General features: G+C 41.1%; 1 protein-coding gene across 7 annotated transcripts in view; it reads left to right on the top strand.

The window, feature by feature from the left end:
• LOC137095388 (BRD4-interacting chromatin-remodeling complex-associated protein-like) overlaps nucleotides 1-21,656 on the top strand; it is a 120,574-nt gene that overhangs the window by 57,146 nt on the left and 41,772 nt on the right. The window contains exon 1 of one of the 7 annotated variants that reach the window (XM_067461999.1): nucleotides 20,993-21,011. The exons of the other annotated variants lie outside the window; for them this stretch is intronic. The gene's annotated coding sequence lies outside the window, so the exon portion shown is untranslated. Of the gene's footprint in view, nucleotides 1-20,992; nucleotides 21,012-21,656 lie in introns of those variants that run through there. 7 annotated transcript variants of the gene reach the window in all.

Raw genomic sequence — 21,656 nt, 5'->3', positions numbered from 1 at the left:
GTCATGGAGAGGTGAAGTGTCTTCTCCAAGGGCATCAGAAGAGCAGAAGAGACAGAAATAGAACCCAAGAGTCTTTGCACTCAGTCCTCCTGTCCCCTTGAGAAAGACTTCTTCCCAGATCTGGAATTCCAATATGAAGGTCCTTCTGTTTTTCTCCCATGCGTGTTGCAACTACCTATTGTTATGCCCACTGTATTACCCTGTGCCTGCTTATGCTCCAGGCCTAGTAGAACACAGTAGGTCAGTCCATGAAACACCCTCTTGATTCAAATCTGGTAGGCTCCATCTCTATTTCACTTCTTCCAGAACGGACTACCGTAATGCACTCTACGTTGAGTTGCCTTTGAAGAGGCTAACTATAGGGAGCACACCACGCCCCTATTAAAGCAGCTCCACTGACTTGCGATAAGTTTCCGAACCGAATTCAAAGCACAGGTTATTACCTATAAAGCCCTATACACTGCGGGTCCAACCTATCTCTGAGACTGCATCTCCTTCTAGGAACCAGCATGGACTTTGAGATTTGCCAGGGAGGCCCTTCTCTTGGTCCCATCACCATCTCAAGTACGGTTGGTGGGGACAAGAGAGAGGGCCTTCTCAGTAGGGCCTCCCCTACTCTGGAATACCCTCCCTAAAGAGATTAGATCAGCCCCCATTCTTCAGGCCTTCAGGCCATCATATTCTTAGTATGGATCAAAATGTGAGATTGTTGAAGTCATCATTGGCAGCTTTCATTGATGTTTGCATCACTTGGCTCCTTGGAAGCACGGCAGCTCTTTGTAAAAACATAATTATTTGCCTTTGGGAGAAAACTAGACTTTTACTTCTAAAGCCCTATTGAAAATTGAGAAAGGATTTTGGAGCACTAATTATGTGAGCACCCTATATCCAGATTACCATATATTTCTTATTCTGAAATACAATTAATTTTTTCCAGTAATATATTTGGGAGTTCCTCCAAATATTTTTGAGATGTGATTGGTTGAATCCATGGGTGCAGAACCCATGGATACAGAGGACCAACTGTATTTTAATGCGGACTTTTGAATATTTTAAACTATATTATAATCGTATCGTCAAAGGCTTTCATGGCTGGAATCACTAGGTTCTTGTGGGTTTTTTCGGGCTATATGGCCATGTTCTAGAGACATTTTCTCCTGACGTTTCGCCTGCATCTATGGCAAGCATCCTCAGAGGTAGTGACCTCACTACCTATATTATAACCATTTTTATTTGCAAGCTGCCTTCCTACTAAATGTTGTGGAAAAGATGGGCATAAATATAGATGATAGTGATGATAATAGTAATGTTTTATAAACTTTGTACAGAAACCAAATCCTGGTGTAGTTGTCTCCATGCTGCTTCATGAGAACAAAGGTAGAAATGTTGATATAAGGGACCATGTGGCTTTCCCTCATTTTTGTTGATTCATTCGTTTTTTGGTCTTTAATTTAAACCTGTGCTGATGACTTGAAAAAAATGTGAATTCAAATTTAAAATTCACAGCCATATTTTACACGTATACAACACAGATTGAGGTTTATGAAGAGCTTCCCTGATATCTTTCTGAGATACCTTTCCATTTCCCTTGCTAAAGAGTTTTGTGCAACTTGAAAGCTACCTAGCAACAAATCGAGAATAGATTACTACAACACATTCTAGGTGGGGGTTGCCTTTGAAGACTGTTCAGAAGCTTAAAGTAGTTCAATGTGCAGCAGCCAAATTTCTCATGGGAGCGGGGTACAGGGAGCACACAGTCCACCTGTTACGTCATCTCCACTGCTTGCCTGCCTGCTACTGAGCAAAATTCAAAACACTGGTTTTAGCCTATAAAGCCCTAAATGGTTCTGGCCCAGACCACTTGTCTGAATGTATCTCCCTCTGTGAACCATCACAGAGGTTAAAATCTTCTGGGGAGGCTCTGCTCTCGGTCCCACCTCCATTGCATATGCGGTTGGCAGGGACAAGAGACAGGGCCTTCTCAGTGGTGGCTCCTCAGCTCTGGAACTCCCTCCCCAGTGAGATTAGATCAGTGCCCTCCCTCCTGACCTTTAGAAAGAAAACTAAGATGTGGTTGTGGGATCAAGTCTTTGGCTAGTAAAATAACTCAGGACATAAAATAATTAAGAAACATGTGCAATGACAATTGAAATGGCAATGGTGTGTGGTTTTTGTAAAAATGTGGTTTTAATATTTATACTAGGATTATTTGAATGCTTTGACTGGATACTTAAATTTTGTCTTATGTCTAATGGTGTTAATGATTTTAAGTCAAAATTATATGTAGTAATTAATTATTATGATTTCTTTGTGTTACTGTATGTTGGCATTAACTTTTTGCCATTGATAGGTTGTAAATCATCTTGAGTCCCCCCCAGGGATGAGACAGGCAGTGTATAAATGCAGTAAATAAATAAATAAACAAAGAAGATCTGTCAGAGGAAGACAGTCCCCATACAGGTACAGGCTGAATATATCTTATTCAGTAATCCAAAATGTTTGAAAATTTAAAATTGTCCACATGAGTGACTGAAATACTGAGACCTTTGCTTTCTGATGGTTTAGTGTGCATACATTTCATCTCATGCAGACTATTAAATAAATTATGTATAAAACTAACCGTCCCCTGCCAGCCGTTGCTGTGGCCCACTCTGGTGATCTGAAAAATAAAGTAACGAGAAAGTGTTGGTTTCTAATATATCTAGTTTGTTTCCGCTTGTGGGTAAACAGTATCTTTTGTTGTTTCTTTCTAGTGTTGATGTGGAGACTGTCTGGTTCGCCTACTCTAGAACATGCAACATATAATTGTCCTTCTTTAGGGGTCCCTTTCAAATCTGTCATACTATATATCTCTCTCTCTGTGTGAATCATATATATCTACCTATATCTATGGCTGGATGGCTCTTTGTCAGGAGGGCTTTGATTACGTTTTCTTGCCCTGGTGAAGGGAGTTGGACCGGATGGCCTTAAGTATTTTCTGTTGGTCATGGGGGTTCTGTGTGGGAAGTTGGCCCCAATTCTGTCATTGGTGGGGTTCAGAATGCTCTTTGAATGTAGGTGACTACAACTCCCAAATGTCAAGGTCTAATTCCCCCAAACTTCATCTGTGTTCATATTTGGACATATGGAATATCCATGCCAAGTTTGGCCCAGATCCATCATTGTTTGAGTCCACTGTGCTGTAGGTGAATGTGAATATAGATGAACTACAACTCCCAAACTCAAGGTTAATGCTCACCAAACCCTTCTTGTGCTTTCTGTTGGTCATGGGGGTTCTGTGTGGGAAGTTTTCCCCAATTCTGTCATTGGTGTGGTTCAGAATGCTCTTTGATTGTAGGTGAACTATAAATCTCAGCAACTACAACTCCCAAATGACAAAATCATTTTTTGAGTGATGGTCATTCCTTTGGTTAGTAGGTATCTTGTGGCTAAAATCTGGTGACAATTTGCACAGTGGTTTTTGAGTTACGTTAATCCCACAAACAAACATTACATTTTTATTTATATAGACTAGCCGTCCCTTGCCACGCGTTGCTGTGGCCCAGTCTGTGTATATGTGTTTTATGTGTGTATATTTTTGTGTATATGTGTATATATGTGTTTGCGTATATGTGTGTGTGTCTGTGTGGTTTTGCGAATGTGTTGTGTTTTTTATTTTTTGGCTTTTTGTGTTTTTCAGTGTTTTTATGAATGAGGGTCACTCATTGGCCTGATACATGTAATGTGTCCAAATTTAGTGTCAATTCACCCAGTGGTTTTTGAGTTATGTTAATCCCACAAACGAACATTACATTTTTATTTATATCCTAGCCATCCCCTGCCACACGTTGCTGTGGCCCTGTGTATATGAGTTTTGTGTATATGTGTATATTTATATGTGTATATATGTGGTTTTGTGCATGTGTTATAATGTAATTTTTGTTTTTTGCTTTTAAAGTCTCTTCTGCTGTGTTTTTCAGTGTTCTTATGAGTGATGGTGACACGTTGGCCTGATAGGTGTCTTGTAATAGTTACAGAAAAGGAACACATATCTAATAATAATGAACATATCTAATAATAATAATAATAATAATAATAAAGCAAAAACATGGCTGTGGCTAACAAATGGAACTTTGAAAAAGGAGACGGAGGGCCTGATTCTGACCCTCCGTCCAAATTTGGTATCAATTCGATCAGTGATTTTTGAGTTATGTTAATCGCACAAACGAACATTACATTTTTATTTATATAGATTGCCTTCAGGCTATGTGTATAAGGTATGTATTAAAGATAAATGAATTTTATGTTTAGACCTGGGTCTTGTCTCTGAGATATCTCATTATGTGTATACAAATATTCCAAAATCTAAAACACTTCTGGTCCCAGTCATTTCGAATAAGAGATGCTTAACCTGGACCTGATTTGAGGCAGTCTGTCCAAATGTCAAGATGCTGAATTTTCTCAAATAAACAGCTGGGCATTGCCTTGAAGCTGCTCAGTCCAAATCCTTCTATTTTCTCTCCATTAAGGCCATCAATAGCCTGTTGTATCCCTCCCTTCTCTAGCCAGAGATCCCCCTCTGCAACAATCCTTTTGTGGTGACAGTGGCATTGGAGTCTCTCCCTTGCCCCCTGCGGCAGCTCGGTGGGCAGTCTCCCTGCTTTAGAGGCTGCTTTAGAGGCCTGTCGTGATTCCAGCCTTACGCTATTGGTCAGGACATGAATCCCAGCCAAGCTAAGGCCAGGCAGGGGGAGGGGGGAATGGGGGAGGAAGAGCGACACACACCATGTGTTGGCACATAATACCAGATGCCGGTTTCCATAATGGGGAAGCCTTTTTTGCCCCAGGCACCGTTCATTGTTCAGCCGCCCCTACAGAAGAGCTGTAAAAATAAAACATCTGATAGGTGGATGGAAGTGTAAACAGGGGGTGGTATTATGAGTGATTTTAATGGATTACACTTCTGTAACTGAGAAGGCAGTGCAGTCAAGAAGGTAACATCATACGACTGCTGGATTTTCATATTTTTGCCTCTTTGAAAGATCGCTTGGATATTTTCTGCAATTTCTTGTAGCAATAAAGGCTTTGCCATCTGTGAATCTATTTTGCTTTTTATCTAGTTTTGCATTTGTATTTTGATAATTAATTGAAGACTAGCCGTCCCCCGCCACACATTGCTGTGACCCAGTCTGTGTATATGTGTTTTGTGTGTGTATATATGTGTGTATATATTTGTGTATATGTGTGTTTGCGTATATATATGTGGTTTTATCCATGCGTTGTAATTTTTTTATTTTGGCTTTTTAAGTCTCTTCTGCTATGTTTTTCAATGTTTTTATGAGTGATGGTCACTTGTTGGCCTGATATGTTTATTGTGTCCAAATTTGGTGTCAATTTATCCAGTGGTTTTTGAGTTATGCTAATCTCACAAACGAACATTACATTTTTATTTATATAGACTAGCTGTCCCCTGCCAGGCGTTGCTGTGGCCCAGTCAGGTGGTCTGGAAAATAAAGTAATTAGAAAGTTTTGGTTTCTAATATATGTAATTTCTTTATGTTTGTGGGTAAACAGTATTTCTTGCAGTTTCTTTGTCAGTGTTGATGTGGAGATTGTCTGGTTTGCGTACTCTGGAACATGCAACATATAATTGTCCTTCTTTAGAGGTCCCTTTGGCGTAGTGGGTTAAACCCCTGTGGCGGCAGGACTGAAGACCGACAGGTCACAGGTTCGAATCCGGGGAGAGGCGGATGAGCTCTCTCTATCAGCTCCAGCTCCTCTTGCTGGGACATGAGAGAAGGCTCCCACAAGGATGATAAAAACATCAATTCATCCGGGCGCCCCCTGGGCAATGTCCTTGCAGACGGCCAATTCTCTCACACCAGAAGTAACAAATATATACACACATATATACACACACAAAACACATATACACAGACTGGGCCACAGCAACGTGTGGCAAGGGATGGCTACTCTTCAATAAATTATCAAAAGACAGTGCAAAAGATTAAAAAATATAGATTCACAGATGGCAAGTCCCTTTGAAATCTATGATACTGCATCTGTCATATCCATATATGTGTGTGTCTGTGAATCATATATATCATCTATATCTATGGCTGGATAGCTCTTTGTCAGGAGGGCTTTGATTATGTTTTCTTGCCCCGGTAAAGGGAGTTGGAACTGGATGGCCGTAAGTATTTTCTGTTGGTCATGGGGGTTCTCTGTGGGAAGTTTGCCCCAGTTCTGTCATTGGTGAGGTTCAGAATGCTCTTTGATTGTAGGTGAACTATAAATCCCAGTAACTACAACTCCCAAATGTCAAGGTCTATTTTCCCCAAAACACCACCAGTGTTCACATTTGGGCATATTGAGTCATCGTGCCAAGTTTGGTCCAGATCCATCATTGTTTGAGTCCACAATGCTCTCTGGATGTAGGTGAACTACAACTCCAAAACTCAAGGTCAGTGCCCACCAAACCCTTCCAGTATTTTCTGTTGGTCATGGGAGTCCTGTGTGCAAAGTCAGGTTCAATTCCATCGTTGGTGGGGTTCAGAATGCTCTTTGATTGTAGGTGAACTATAAATCCCAGCAACTACAACTCCCAAATGACAAAATCATTTTTTTTTTAGTGATGGTCACTCCTTGGGTTAGTAGGTGTCTTGTGTCAAAATTTGGCGGCAATTCATCCAGTGGTTTTTGAATTATGCTAATCTCACAAACAAATATTACATTTTTATTTATATAGATAAGAGCTTGGATAATCTTCCATCCTACTTCATGCTCCTGTGGTGGCAAAGAAAGAGCTGGCTTTTCTTCCTACAACTTGTTTCCCCTCTGAGGCTGTTCTGTTAGCCTATACTTTCGCTGTTCACCGAATATTTTAAAACTTACTGAGAGAATCTGTGCTGGATCTGAAAATGATAAGTTGCTTAGAAATGAAACCCAGTTGTAAAATGAACAAACAGTTTCGAGGGGTTGGCAGCTGCAAAATGGTACAATATTGCATACTTTGCACAAATATGTTGTGGTTTTGGTTAAAATACTTCTCACGGACATGCTTTTAAACATATGCAAGAGAGAAAGAGAGTCTCGTTTTACTGATTTGCTAGAGTTTGGGATTAGAGAAAGATTGTAAAGATATGAAGTCCGGCAAGATCCCTATCTACCAATATCCCACAGAGCTGGCTTACATTGTTAGGTTTATAGTCAACCTTACTTAATTACTTACTTAGGCGATCCCTCGTTGTGCTCGTAGGATAGTCTTCCAAGATCAGTGTACTGGCAGTGGGTTCATAGGTGACTGTGGAGCCCTATTCTTGATCTACGTGTTCTCCCGTAGTGAGCGCATTGGTTTCCAGGTGGGAAGCAGTCCTGGTCAGGGTCGACTTGGCGTGCCTTCCTCTTTACACGTTTCTCTCTTTTGCCTTCCTTTTGTGCCTCTTCAAATTCTACAGCACTGCTGGTCACAGCTGACCTCCAGCTGGAGCGCTCAAGGGCCAGGGCTTCCCAGTTCTTAGTGTCTATGGCATAGTTTTTATGGTTGGATTTAAGCCTGTCTTTAAATTTCTTTTCCTGACCACCATTTTCATTCTTGAGTTCGGAGTAGAGTAAGTGCTTTGAGAGATGGTGATTGGGCATTCGGACAACGTAGCCAATCCAGCGGAGTTGATAGCGTAGGAGCATCGCCTTAAAGGGTGGTCTTTGCTCCTTCCAGCACGCTGACATTTGTCCGCTTGTCTTCCCAAGAGATTTGCAGGATTTTCCAGAGGCAGCACTGATGGAATCGTGGAACGATTCTATAGTCAACCATAATATGTGGCTCCCATACATACATCTCCCCCCACCCCACCCTGTCCTCTAACACATGCCAAAATTCTGGAGATCAAAGAGAATGAATTGACTCCTTACTTTGTGACTCCTTACTTTGTTTTGGTTTGGGAGGAGGGTTCTAAATCTGCTGAGTAGGAAAAATGGTTTTTAATTCCTTTCTTCCCAGAATCCTCTGTGTCAAATTATTTGTGAAAGAGGGACATTTTTCATCTTTTATATTAGAAGTCCCCTCAAAGTTGGGTTGTTGTAGGTTTTATGGGCTGTATGGCCATGTTCTAGAAGCATCCTGATGGTTCGCCTCCATCTGTGGCAGGCATCCTCAGAGGTTGTGAGGCACTTCCAAGCCATTAAATGCTAATCAAGGTGGTCAGTTGAAACATTCACACCTAGCTCCAGCAGACAAAAGTCCTTTGTCCCACCCTGGTCATTCCACAGATATATAAACCCATTTTCCTAGTTTCCAACATACCTCACTACCTCTGAGAATGCTTGCCATAGATGCAGGTGAAACATCAGGAGAAAATGCCTCTAGAACATGGCCATACAGCCCATAATTAAGTTCGTATATCTGTGGAAAGTCCAGGGTGGGAGAAAGAACTCTTGTCTGTTGGAGCTAGGTGTGAATGTTTCAATTGGCAACCTTGATTAGCATTTGATGGCCTGACAGTTTTTAAGTGTGGCTTGTTACTGCCTGGGAGAATCCTTTGTTAGGTGTTCGTGATTGTTTCTTGTCTGGAGTTCCCCTGTGAGTTTTGTTCTTTATTTATTGTTATAATTTTAGAGTTTTTTTTAATACTGATAGCCAGATTTTGTTCATTTTCATGGTTTCTTCCTTTCTTTGAAATCGTCCACGTGCATGTAGATTTCAATGGCTTCTCTGTGTTGTGAGAGTGGTCCAGCATTTCTGTGTTCTCAAATAAAATGCTGTGTCCAAGTTGTTTCATCAAAAAGCACCCTGTTGGCCAGGGCACATGCGGTACTTTAATGGGAGAATGGGGAGCATAAGCAAAACATGATTTAACAACCGGCTCTTACCTGAAAATAACCTAATTATTCAAACTCACTCAAATAAGGCAGAGGATGTGCTGCCAATTAAACCCCGGCCTCCCTGCTCCCAGAGCTTTCTGTGGGAAAATAGATGTGAAAGGAACTATTTGGCTGAGAGTGCCCGGGCTAGCAAGAGCCAACTTTCTTTCTCTGCTAGTAATTATAAATGGTTTCCCTTCTCTTGAGTTATTGAAAGCAGAAATATTTGGCCCAAGCTTGCTTGGCTCTGATACAAGCCAGGTAGTTGGCTAGCTTCAAGCATGTTGAGATTTGATTGGTATAATATGTGGGACAGCATGAAGAAGTGTTGGCACACTACTCGAGAAGTGCTTTAATATAATGTCCAAAAGGCTAGCAGAGCATGGAAAGCGGATGAAGATTGTGTCCTTTAGTCTTACTGTCTGGTCTCTCACTTACTTAAGGTACCCCTCTGTTCTGCGATATTGCTTCTAAAGTTCTAAATTAGGATACTATTGCGTGGCTTAATCAGGTTTTCTGCAGTTATAGACCTATCATATTACATTTTATATCAGGAGTTCCATTGGTTTCCATATCTCAATAATACATGCAAAGATAACTTTTAAATGGTACTCTCCAAAACCCACTCTCAGATAAAACTTCTTGATTTGTGCTGGTTGCCATGAAAGGGTTTTTCCTTTATTTATTTATTTATTTAGAAGTTTTGTATACCGGTCTTCTCACCTCCAAGGAGGGACTCAGGCCGGTTCACAACATGTGTTCGTATACAATAATATACAAAAACAACACAATGCATCATCATTACAGGTTAAAATAAGTACAATAAAAACATTATCATCACATTTTACAAGCCAAGTCGTCAATACAATCACAGTCACAGTTCATCATCCTCCTTCCATGTGGACAAAGTTATTGACTCAATTCTCAAATGCCACATTCCAAAGACAGGTCTTTGTTAGTTTCCTGAAGGTCAGGAGGGAGGGAGCAGTTCTAATCTCTAGTGGGAGGGAGTTCCAAAGCTGAGGGGCCACCACCGAGAAGGCCCTGTCCCTCGTCCCCACCAAACGCGATTGTGAAGGTGGCGGGACTGAGAGCAGCCCCCCCCCCCCCCCGGAAGATCTTAAGAGCCTTGATGGTTCATAGGGGAGAATCCATTCGGACAGGTAAACTGGGCAGGAGTCGTTTAGGACTTTACAGGTCAAAACCAGCACTTTGAATTGTGCTCAGAAGCTAATCGGCAGCCAGTGGAGCTGGCGTAACAGAGGGGTTGTATGATCTCTGTACCCCGCTCCTGTTAGCAATCTGGCTGCCGCTCGCTGGACTAATTGAAGCTTCCGGGCAGTCTTCAGAGGCAACCCCACGTAGAGAGCGTTGCAGTAGTCTAAACGGGATGTAACCAGAACATGGACCACTGTGGCCAAGTCAGACTTCCCAAGGTACGGGCGCAGCTGGCGCACAAGTTTGAATTAGTTTCTTATTTTGTTGTTTCTTCTGCATCTTATTCATTTTATGTCTTGATAATTACCAAACCTGGGCTCTCTGGTGGAGCAGCGGGTTAAACCGCTGAGCTGCTGAACTTGCTGACTGAAAGGTTGGCTGACTGAAAGGTTGGTGAGCTCCTTCTCTCAGGCCCAGTTTCTGCCAACCTAGCAGTTCAAAAACATGCAAATTTGAGGTTTCTACCGCTTTGGTGGGATGGTAATGGCACTCCATGCAGTCATGCTGGGCACATGATCTTGGAGGTGTCTATGGACAACGCCAGCTCTTCGGCTTAGAAATGGAGATGGGCACCATCCTCCAGAGTTGGACACGTTTATTGTTTATTTATTTATTTATTTCACACATTTGTATCCCATCCTATCTCAACCTCCGCAGAGGGACTCAGGGCAGCTAACAATCGGCACACCATGGTGCCCACAACTAAAAGCATAAATATACAATTTAAATAAAAACAATGTAAAAAGTGTAACAACATTCAAACAGTCAAACAGTCACCGATTTAAGTCATCATCCTAAAAGCAGTCCATCAAGTCCATTAAAACCATCACTTTGCCAGCAGGTCAACCTAGTCTGCAAAGACCTGATCCCATAGCCAGGATTTCACTTGTTTCCGAAAGGTCAGGAGGGACGGAGCAGATCTAATTTCACTTGGGAGGGTGTTCCACAGCCGAGGGGCCACCACAAAAAAGGCCCTGTCCCTTGTCCCCATCAAACGCGATTGTGATCATAGGGGGACAATGAGCAGGACCTCCCCAGATGATCTTAGGGTCCTAGGTGACTTGGATCCTAAGGGAAATGTCAGGGAAAACATTTTCCATTACCTTAATTACCAAACCTATCTAGAAGTGCACTTTACCTATAAAGAAAGTGTGAAGGAAGCCACTTTGAGTCTCTTTTTTAGAGAGGAAAAGCAGGATGATGATGATGATGATGATGATGATGATGATGATGATGATATATTTAACTCCTCTCACATTGAGTGCCAAAGTGGGCTAAAGTGCAACTTTTATGTTATGTCCTAAATGGTCCTTAGGTCACATAAAACACACATCTGCCGTGTTTTTATGCTTTCGCAGCTTATTTTTAATGATCAACATTTAACAGTCCACCAAATCAGAGTCTCTATATTTTCAGTGGAAAAGCAGAATAAACAGAATGGGCAGAATTTTTCCAGCTGCTTCTACCTACTTTCGTATATATTTTTTAAAAATACATTTTTATTGATAGTATAAGAGTAGGGAAAAGGGTGAGATGGGAAAGAAAGAGTTTTATATATGTAAAGTGGGAGAACAATAATATACAAAGAAAGTAGGGAAAAAAGAACAGTATGAAAATAACACACAAAACTATACTACAAAAATACTGTATATACTCGAGTATAAGCCTAGTTTTTCAGCCCTTTTTTTAGGCTGAAAAAGCTCCCCTCGGCTTATACTAGAGTCAAGGTTATTTATTATTTTACTCTATTTACGTGGGGTTGCCTCTGAAGACTGCCCGGAAGCTTCAAGTAGTCCAACGTGCAGCAGCCAGATTACTAACAGGAGCGGGGTACAGGGAGCATACTACTCCTCTGTTGCACCAACTCCACTGGCTGCCAGTTAGCTTCCGAGCACAATTCAAAGTGCTAGTGTTAACCTATAAAGCCCTAAACTACTCTGGCCCAGTTTACCTGTCCGAACATATTCTCCCTTATGAACCATCAAGATTGCTAAGATCATCTGGAGGGGCCCTACTCTCGATCCCACTGGCCTCACAAGTGCATCTGGTGGGGACGAGGGACAGGGCCTTTTTGGTGGTGGCCCCTCGACTCTGGAACTCCCTTCCACTGGAGATTAGAACTGCCCCTTCTATCTTAACGTTCAGGAAACAGGTGAAAACTTGGCTCTGGAAACTGGCATTCGACGAATGAGTCAAGATCCTGTGATATGGGTGGATGATGACGAACAATGATTTTAGGATGACGACTGACCACTGTAATTATGACTGTACTTTGCTATTTTAATGTTTTAGTGTAATTTGGAGTATGATGTTTGTAATATTGTTGTTGGAAACCGGCCTGAGTCCCTCGATGGAGGTGAGAAGACCGGTATACAAAACTGGTAAATAAATAAATAAATAAATAAATAAATCTAATTATTATTATTATTATTACATTTATAGGTTAGCTTTATTATTTTTATTATTATTACATTTATTATTTTCTCTAATATTATTGGAAGGATATGTAAACACATGTACATTGAAGAAGGTTAGAATAATGGTTTAGTCAGAGTTGGAAAGTCTTATCTTACAGTTTTATGTAAATGTTAATAAACAGTCAACCTACTGATGCCTCAATTAATGTAATTTTATTGGTATCTATTTTTATTTTGACCCATAGCTGCTGCATTTCCCATCCTCGGCTTATACTTGAGTCAATAAGTATTCCCAGTTTTTTGTGGTAAATCGGGTGCCTCGGCTTATATTTGGGTCGGCTTATACTCGAGTATAAACTCGGGTGAATAACTTGGGACTATGTCTGTTCTTGTTTTTATTGTATTTTAAAGTTAATTGTATTGTTTTAATCTGCTGTAACCCGCTCCGAGCCAAATTGGGAGTAGCGGTATAAAAGTCAAAAAAATAAATAAATACTGTATTTTAAAGAGGAAAAATTGAGATGAGGAGATAAAAATTAAAAAGTTTTAAAAATATATAAAAATCTTAGTGACTTCCTTCCAATCCTTTGCGGTTTCAAAATTATTTGTTCTATAATGTTCTGTATTACCCTGATTTTAGCATAATAAAACTCCCTTCTTCTTATATTCTCTTTAATAAAAGTTCTATTTATGATTCTTTAATTTTCTCATTTCAATCCTGCTCTTTATAATATAAGAAGAGAAATTGCCTGAATATAAAAGATGCCGAGAACCTAAGAAATTAACTTTACCAATAAAGCATTTACACAGACAGAACTTTGGTAGATCATAAATTTTATTTTTGGGGGTGATCTTAGCTGAATCACACCAAGTTATTATAAACTCTCTTTTAAATAAGTGTACCTGCTCTATTCATGAGTGTATCCGCTTCTCTGCGTGTAAACTTTGTAGAGGAAGCTTGGTGCACATCTGCAGCATCTCTTACAGAAGTACCTAACACAGCTTGCCTTTGTCCCTAGGAACATGAGACAGAACAGTGGTCATTATGTAGCGGGGAAAGCTTTTTGAAAAAGAAAGAGGATGTGGCAGCTGATTTGACTGCTGTTTGGAATTACTTGCTCCATAAGATATGGGCCTGTGTGTGAACCAAGATGGTTTGACTGCCAGAGTTTTGATTTGCTTGGAGTGCGTCCATGAGAAATGTGTTCAGGGGTGGAGAGGCAGTCATGGAGAGCCAGCCGCTGGTTGTCTTACAAGGGAGCTTTAACAAGTACGTATAAGAAGAGCCAGAGCTCTGAATTTGGCAAGCAGCGGAGATCAGCGGGAGTGGAGTGGGGGTATCTTGCATTTCCAGTAATGTGCTGTGTGGCCTCAAATCGTCTTCCCAGCCTCCCTCAACTCATATATGATTGTCAAGCCGAATATACCCACCTGTTAAGACATTTTAAAAGTTGTTGTTTCACATTAAGGGAAAAAAGAATTCTTCTGAGATGTTCAGAGGGGTTTTCCCCCTTGTGATTTCAGAAGTTACAAAAAACAACGGCAAGGGAGAAATGGTATTGATTAAGAGGGACATTTCGGAAGCATTACATGAAAAAGAAGGGGTAGTATAATTCTAATTTAAGTTATCTCCAAACTGCCAGCATTGGTGAGAAAATCAGTAGGGTTTTCTATACAGGTTCCTTGCTTGCTTGAGGTAAAAAAAAATACTAATAAAAAGTGTTGGGTGACACGATTGCTACATCTGTATAAATAAAAATGTAATGTTCATTTGTGGGATTAACATAACTCAGAAACCTCTGGATGAATTGACACCAAATTTTGATACAATATACCTAACAGTGCAATGCATGTCCATCACCCCTAAAAACACACACACACACACACACACAAAACCCCAGCAGATCAGCTTTAAAAAGCCAGAAATACACCATATATACCTATACAAATACGCGCATATACATATACACATGCACACATTCATACACACACACATGTATATATATATACACACACACACAAGCACACACAAATATACATATACACACACACACATATATAAACATGCACATATAAGCACACATACATACACTCATACATGCATGCATACATACACATATACACATGCATATACATATACACATACGTGCATATACGTATACACATGCACACATTTATTTATTTATTTATTATTTACTGCGCTTATATACCGCAATTCTCAGCCCCCAAGGGCGACTCATTGTGGTGTACAACATGACAAAAAACAAGTGCAATCTACAGAGCATAGTGCAAAACAGTGTACAATTCATCATAATCATAAAAACATCTTAACAAATTTATTACTACATTCCGAATCATCTCATCGTCAAGCCACAATCCGATCTCATTTCCGGTGTTCCATTCCTATGGTCAATTGCCAGTCATTGCACTATTGATCAAATGCCTTCTTAAATAGCCAGGTCTTTAGCTTCCTGCGGAATATTAGCAGGGAGGGGGCTAGCCTGATGTCCACGGGAAGGGTGTTCCACAGCCGAGGAGCCACCACCGAGAAGGCCCTATCTCTCGTTCCCACCAGCCGTGCCTGTGAGGCAGGTGGAATCGAGAGCAGGGCCTCCCCGGAAGATCTCAAAGTCCTCGAGGGCTCATAGGCCGTATATATATGCACAAGCACACACAAATATACATACACACATATATAAACATGCACACCTATATGCACACATACATACACACATGCATGCATGCGTGCATACATACACATATACATAGACACATGCACATACATATACACATACACACACATATATGCACACAAATATGCATATAGACAAGCACAAACATATACACAATATACATACACATAAACACACAAATACACAAATATATACACATACACACATATATACCCACATATATATATGCAAACACACATTATATACATATGCACAAATATATACACGCACAAACACATATATACAAACACATAGCACATATATACAGACTGGGCCACAGCAGCGCGTGGCAGGAGACGGCTAGTTTTCTAATAAACATTTGCACAAACTACAAAGAATTAATTACAGGGTGCAAAGTTCCTAACCATGCTGATCTGTTATTTTTGGTACTCAACGTTTTCTCATTAGATAAAACCACATGAGCTGAAAATCATACCTCTGAGGCAAGCTGGCCCATTCCTGAACTCTGAAGCAGGATGCCCTGTGGCTAAATGGTTCCTAACACTTTGAAAGCCTTCTCCAGAAAGAGTAAATGGATGTGTCACCATTAGTTGTTCTGTATCTTCAAGTTATTTCCAACCTATGGTGACCCTAAGGTGATCTATCACAGAGTTTTCTGGGCAAGATTTGTTCAGAAGAGGGTTTCCATTGCCTTCCTCTGAGGCTGAGAGAGTGTGACTTGGCCAAGGTCACCCAGTGGATTTCATGGTCGAGTGGGTAATAGAACTCTAGTCTCCAGGGCAGTCGTTCAGTGCTCAAACCACTATACGACATTGGCTCTCAAAAACCTTCACTTGTATTATTTTCCCGATTTATGAAAAAACGGAAGAGAAATGGTTTAGAGTAACTCCAATATTAATCCTGCCCAGAATAAACCCATTGAAATGAATGGGTCAATAGTCTCGACTAAGTGACCAGTTGATTTCAATAGTAGTGTTCATGTAGGCTTTAGTTCTGTGAGTGGTTATCATGAGACTCCTCAGATGTTGGGCTGCAACTTTTAGCAGTTGCCACTGGTCATAGCCAGTGGTTGGGAATGCTGGGAGTTGTCATTCAACAATTCCGGTTTGTTTGTTTATCGTGTCAGAAGCAAATTAAGCTTATACTTGCAATGCATTTAAAAACACAAAGTTTAAAAAGTTGGCATTATACTAATTGTCCTTTGATCAGTAAGCTAGACACTTGGAGTACCTCTGGTGTTGCCATAAGAAGGTCCTCCGTTGTGCATGTGGCAGGTCTCAGACTGCATTGTAATAGGTCTGTGGTTTGCTCTTCTCCACACTCGCATGTCACGACTTGCAGCATGAAACAATGCCTGGTGACTTACATGGTTCCCATATTTGATTTTAGCCCATTAAGATCCTCTTGATTTCCCAACAGAGCACTAACTTTGAATGCATTGCATCCAGCACTTGCAACTTTGCTTCATTTCATGAATGCAGAACACTATGATGTTAGATTGTTGTTTTGAATGAAAATCACTATTAGGGGCTTTCAACTGTGGAATATAACAAAAGAAAAATGTTTTATGTTTAAAAATCTAATGTTTTACTAGAGGAGTCAACAAGGGTTCTTCCTGCAAGACATTACTACCATCCTGCCCCTTCACTTCCATTACAATAACCATTTAGTATATTATGTCTTTTAAAGGGATTGGAGGAATCAGTTAAATGAATGGAGAATATCAATGGCTAGAAGTCATGACACCTACTTGCTACATCCATTCATAAGTAGCATGTGTGCCTCAGTATTAGTTAGTGAGGAGCATCAATGGCCCTTTCTCATAGGTTTACCGGAGCCCCAGTGGTTCTCAACCTTTCTAAAGCCATGACCCCTAAATACAGTTCCTCATGTTATGGTGACCCCCAACCATAAAATTATTTTCATTAATTTCATTGCTACTTTAGAACTGTAATTTCACAACTGTTATGAATCATAACGTAAATATCTGATATGCAGGATGTATTTTAATTGTTACAAATTGAACCTAATTAAAGCATAGTGATTAATCACAAAAACAATACGTTTGGGGGAATATGGACAATGGATGATGGGATTTGCAGTACCTTCAACCGATTCAGCTCTGACTTCCACAGACCACTGAGACCCCCTACAAATTACAGAACTGGACCAAACTTGGCACAGAGAACCCATATGACCAACAGAAAATACTGGAGGTCCCTAAACGGAGAGGAGGAGGAGAAAGGGTGAGTGCAAGCCTCACTGCTCCTGCTGCCCCACGCTCCTCTTGCCCTTTTTGAGGCTTCCACCAGTGGCAGAGACCTCAAAGGGGGTGAGAAGAGGGCGGCACAGGGCAACAGGAGCAGTGAGAATTTCCTCCTTCTCTTCCGGGGTCTTCCCCTTCCTCTTCTCTCCATTTGGAGGTCCCCACATGGAGAGCAGGAGGAGGAAGAGCCCAGAGGAGAAGGGCGAGTACAAGTCTCACTGCTCCACGTTCCTCTCGCTGTTTTTCGAGGCTTCCACCAATGGTGGAGGCCTTGAAGGGGGCGAGAAGACGGTGGTTCTGGGGCCTGGCCGCTATTTTGGGAATCAGAGGGGGCGGGGCCGAAGGAGGCAACCTCTCGACCCCTCTGAAATGGCCAGGCGACCCCTCGGGGGGTCGTGACCCCCAGGTTGAGAACCGTTGGGTTAAACCCATTAGGGATATGCAGGATGGTCTTAAAGCAATATTTATATGTCCTTTGATTCTGGATAAGTGAAAAAGAGCTGAGACAAGAAACTTTAAAAATAAATCCAAGCCTATGTTCTATAATTTGGCCACATAACCTTTTTATTTACATTTCTTCTTTACTTTTCTAATTTGATACTTCTTTCCTCTTTCCCAAGATTATCTGACTGCTTAAACTCTTTCTTTAGTTCTGTAGATGTGTTCTGCAGGAGGTCTAACCAAGGCCTTGAGAATTAGCCTGTAGAGTGTTGATGGTGTGCTCTAAGAAGTCTTCACAAAGGGAGGAAGATAATTTCAGGGTGATAGCTCTTGAGCCTTTGAGCTGTCTGAGTGGTGCTGCACAAACTAACAAATTCTTGTTGCTAACTGCTGTCAAGTTGACTTTTAATTTCACAATCCTATTAACTTGATCATGTGGGATCTCCAGAAGTGATGAAAAGGAACTCCACTTTAGCAACCTGCTTAGTTCTCGAGCTTATCAAAGATACAATTCCTCCCTTTTACACTGCATCTGTTTTACCTTTCATCTGGCAAAATTCATCAGTCCAGTTTGTCTGCCCTGCTGTTCTGTGGCTCACTCCTATTTGGCACTTGGATTGTAGTAGCCAGAGGCGGCTTCAGCTCAGGAACGAGGGAGAAGCTTCAAGAAGGTTATGTGCAAAACAGGGATGCAACTTGACAGCCTAGCACTGTTCAAAGCCTGAGGCAGAGGTGGTATGGCGACAAGAGCAAAGGAGTCAGTGCAGTGTGTTTTTTGGGGATGAAGAACACACATTATGGGGTTGTGACAGCTGGAGCTGGAAGAATAACACAAAAACCTTCATCTTTGGTTGCAGGAACTAGCGTGTAGCACCACTGTCTCCTGCATAGACCTTTACCCAAAAGGATAGAATTTATCCTTGTTTTTTTATAAGCTTTTGTATACTGACATTGGGAAGAGTATGGAAGCTGAACAGTGGTGTCCCTTCAACTAGACAAAGACTTGAAATGGGCATTATATATGAGCTTCCCCTTAGGAAAAGTCACTTTTCAAATTAGAGACTTTTTTCCCATGACAGTTCTACATGAAGTAACACTGTGTCTTTCTTAGTTACATGATTTTGAGCCATATAAAAGGGCTTGTGTCTTATGAGTAAGGGCAGAGTTGTATGTGATATGGTAATGGACTCATAAGCATGGCCTCTGAAGTGCTCTAGGGGTGTGTAAAATGTACCCCTTGGCTCCTCTATACACCCCAGACCATCCTTTCTTTCCTCAAGACAAATAATGGCCTCTCCTGGAAACATATAAGAACAGAAGTTCTTGTCTTACCTAGGTTGTATCCACCTGTATTCTGTTTAATATAAACACACGAACAAACACAACTGTTTTCCCAAACCAGAAGTCCAGACATGGTCTTTTGACCGTTTTCTGTGATCCCCAGAAAATCTGTATTTGCCCACCCTTGTTTTAGACGATCTTTATGCCATCTCCCAATCTGTCAAGCCAGGGATGCACAACTTCATAATTAGCCAACTTTCATGGGTAGAGTTACTCTGTCCCTTCCTCAAAATACGGAGGCGCTCTTAACATCTTTAAAGCTAATCACAGGATTGAGAATTACTCCTTGTCCCATCTTCAGATTTAAGGAGAAACCAGAAGGTGTGGTTCCCAACCTTTTTTTGACCAGGGATCACTTTGACCAGGGACCACTCTCCAACATTAGTACCAAAAGGGTTACGAATCAGTTTTTGGTCAACTTTAGATTCAGTTTGGTAATTTGGGATGCCGATTCAGAAAATTGCATTGAATAGACCACATCAGCTCTAGTTTCTGATACAGAACATATGCCATCCAGTAGTCGCCATCTGCTCACCCACAGAAAACCATATTTAATAAGCCTCAGCACTGTAAGAGGGTTTCGCGAGACCAGTTGTTCCCGTTGCAACAGTGTAGTAACGGTGAGACTGTGGACCACAGTTTAGTTTTTATGGACCACTGGTGGCCCATGGACCATAGGTTGGGAACCACTGCCCTATTAAAACTTACAAAATTAAAACTTGTGCGCCAGCTGTGCCCATACGTTGGGAAGTCAGACTTGGCCAAGGTGGTCCACGCTCTCGTTACATCTAGGATAGACTACTGCAACGCACTCTACGTGGGGTTGCCTTTGAAGACTGCTCGGAAGCTTCAGATAGTCCAACGAGAGGCAGCCGGGTTAATAACTGGAGCGACATACAGGGAGCATATAACTCCCATGTTATGCCGGCTCCACTGCTACCGGGCACAATTCAAAGTGCTAGCTTTGACCTATAAAGCCCTAAACAGCCCCTGCCCAAATTACCTGTCCGAACGTATCTCTCCCTATGAACCATCGTAGAGATGAAGATCCCTCCAGGGAGGCCCTGCTTTCCGTCCCATCATTGACACAGGTATGATTGGTGGGGACGAGAGACAGGGCCTTCTCAGTGATTACTCCCTGGCTATGGAACTCCCTTCATGGTGAGATCAGGTCGGCCCCCTCTCTCCTGTCCTTTAGAAGGATGGTAAAAACTTGGCTGTGGGGCCAGGCTTTCAGGACAGGGCAATAAAGCAGCAATAGGAAAGATTACCAGGACAATTAGATTTGACGTGGATGACTAGGACGGTTTTAAATGGTGTATTTTAATATTTTGATCAATGTTTTTAATGTTTATGTATGTATATAAGAATTTGTGTCCCGGGATTGAATGTTTGCCGTATGTATGCTGAGTCCCCTTCGGGATGAGAAGGGCGGAATATAAAGGCTTTAAATAAATAAATAAATAAATAAATATTGCATTAATTTCAGAGGCACTCAAATTATCTCCCCTAAACACAGTCCTGTTCTCTAAAGGATGCAGGGAAATTTTGATGGCAAACAAATTTGTGAATTGCTCAGTAAAATTACTCTGAAGTTTCCTTATGCTGAATTGATACAAAGAAAGGGCAATCTGACCAGTTGATTTACTAAGTGGACATCTCTCTCTATGCCTTTTGATCAGCTTATGAATAAATGCAACCTATCAAGCTGTCATTTTTATGGATTTTTGCAAATAATTCTTTCAGAAACAAGAAAATTAATATCTCTCCAGGGATGGCCTGGACTCTTTGACCTTGGTAAGCTATTGAAAATCAGAGCTACATAATTCAGAGGGGTTTCTTTCTTCTCTTCCCAGCAGTGAAGTGTCTCTGGTCTTGTGATAATGTCACTCACTTACTAGATTTCATTGGGAGAAGGAATACCGTAGGTTTCTGTCATATTTCCTAGTCAAAATACACAGTGTGTCTTTTGATCTTTGCAGACATATCATTGTAACAAAAGGTACTTGGCTGGAAATGACATAGAAATTGAACATCTTTGTCTTTTATACGTGTGCTTTCAGAAATGTGTGGGTTTGTTTTGAAAATTCTGAAGCAATATTGTATATAGTGAAACTAGTTAATATTGTCAGGAAGCTGGTGAATTAATTCTTCTTTTAGAATTTTTGCAAAGCCAGTGTTCTGTCACCGCTGGAGCTGAAATTAAATCCTTCTAAAAGAGGATGCAAGGCTTGCGTTCAGCGGGAAGCCCAGGGCCCCGAGAAGGAACCTTTAGAGGAATTTTCCCTATTAAACAGGCTTTAGGAGACTTAAGCTTATATACAACAGTCTTTATTAATGAACAAGCAGGAATTGTAAGATTTCTAAATAGTTTATTGGCTCTTGCAGTCTTGTTTACAGGAAACAGGCACTATCTTCAAGAAACTTTAATAGAAAAATTCC

The sequence above is a fragment of the Anolis sagrei genome, chromosome Y (genome assembly GCF_037176765.1).
Source record: "Anolis sagrei isolate rAnoSag1 chromosome Y, rAnoSag1.mat, whole genome shotgun sequence".
Lineage (NCBI taxonomy): Eukaryota > Metazoa > Chordata > Lepidosauria > Squamata > Dactyloidae > Anolis > Anolis sagrei.
Note: the sequence above shows the minus strand (reverse complement) of the source record. Positions and strands in the feature narration are given on the sequence as shown.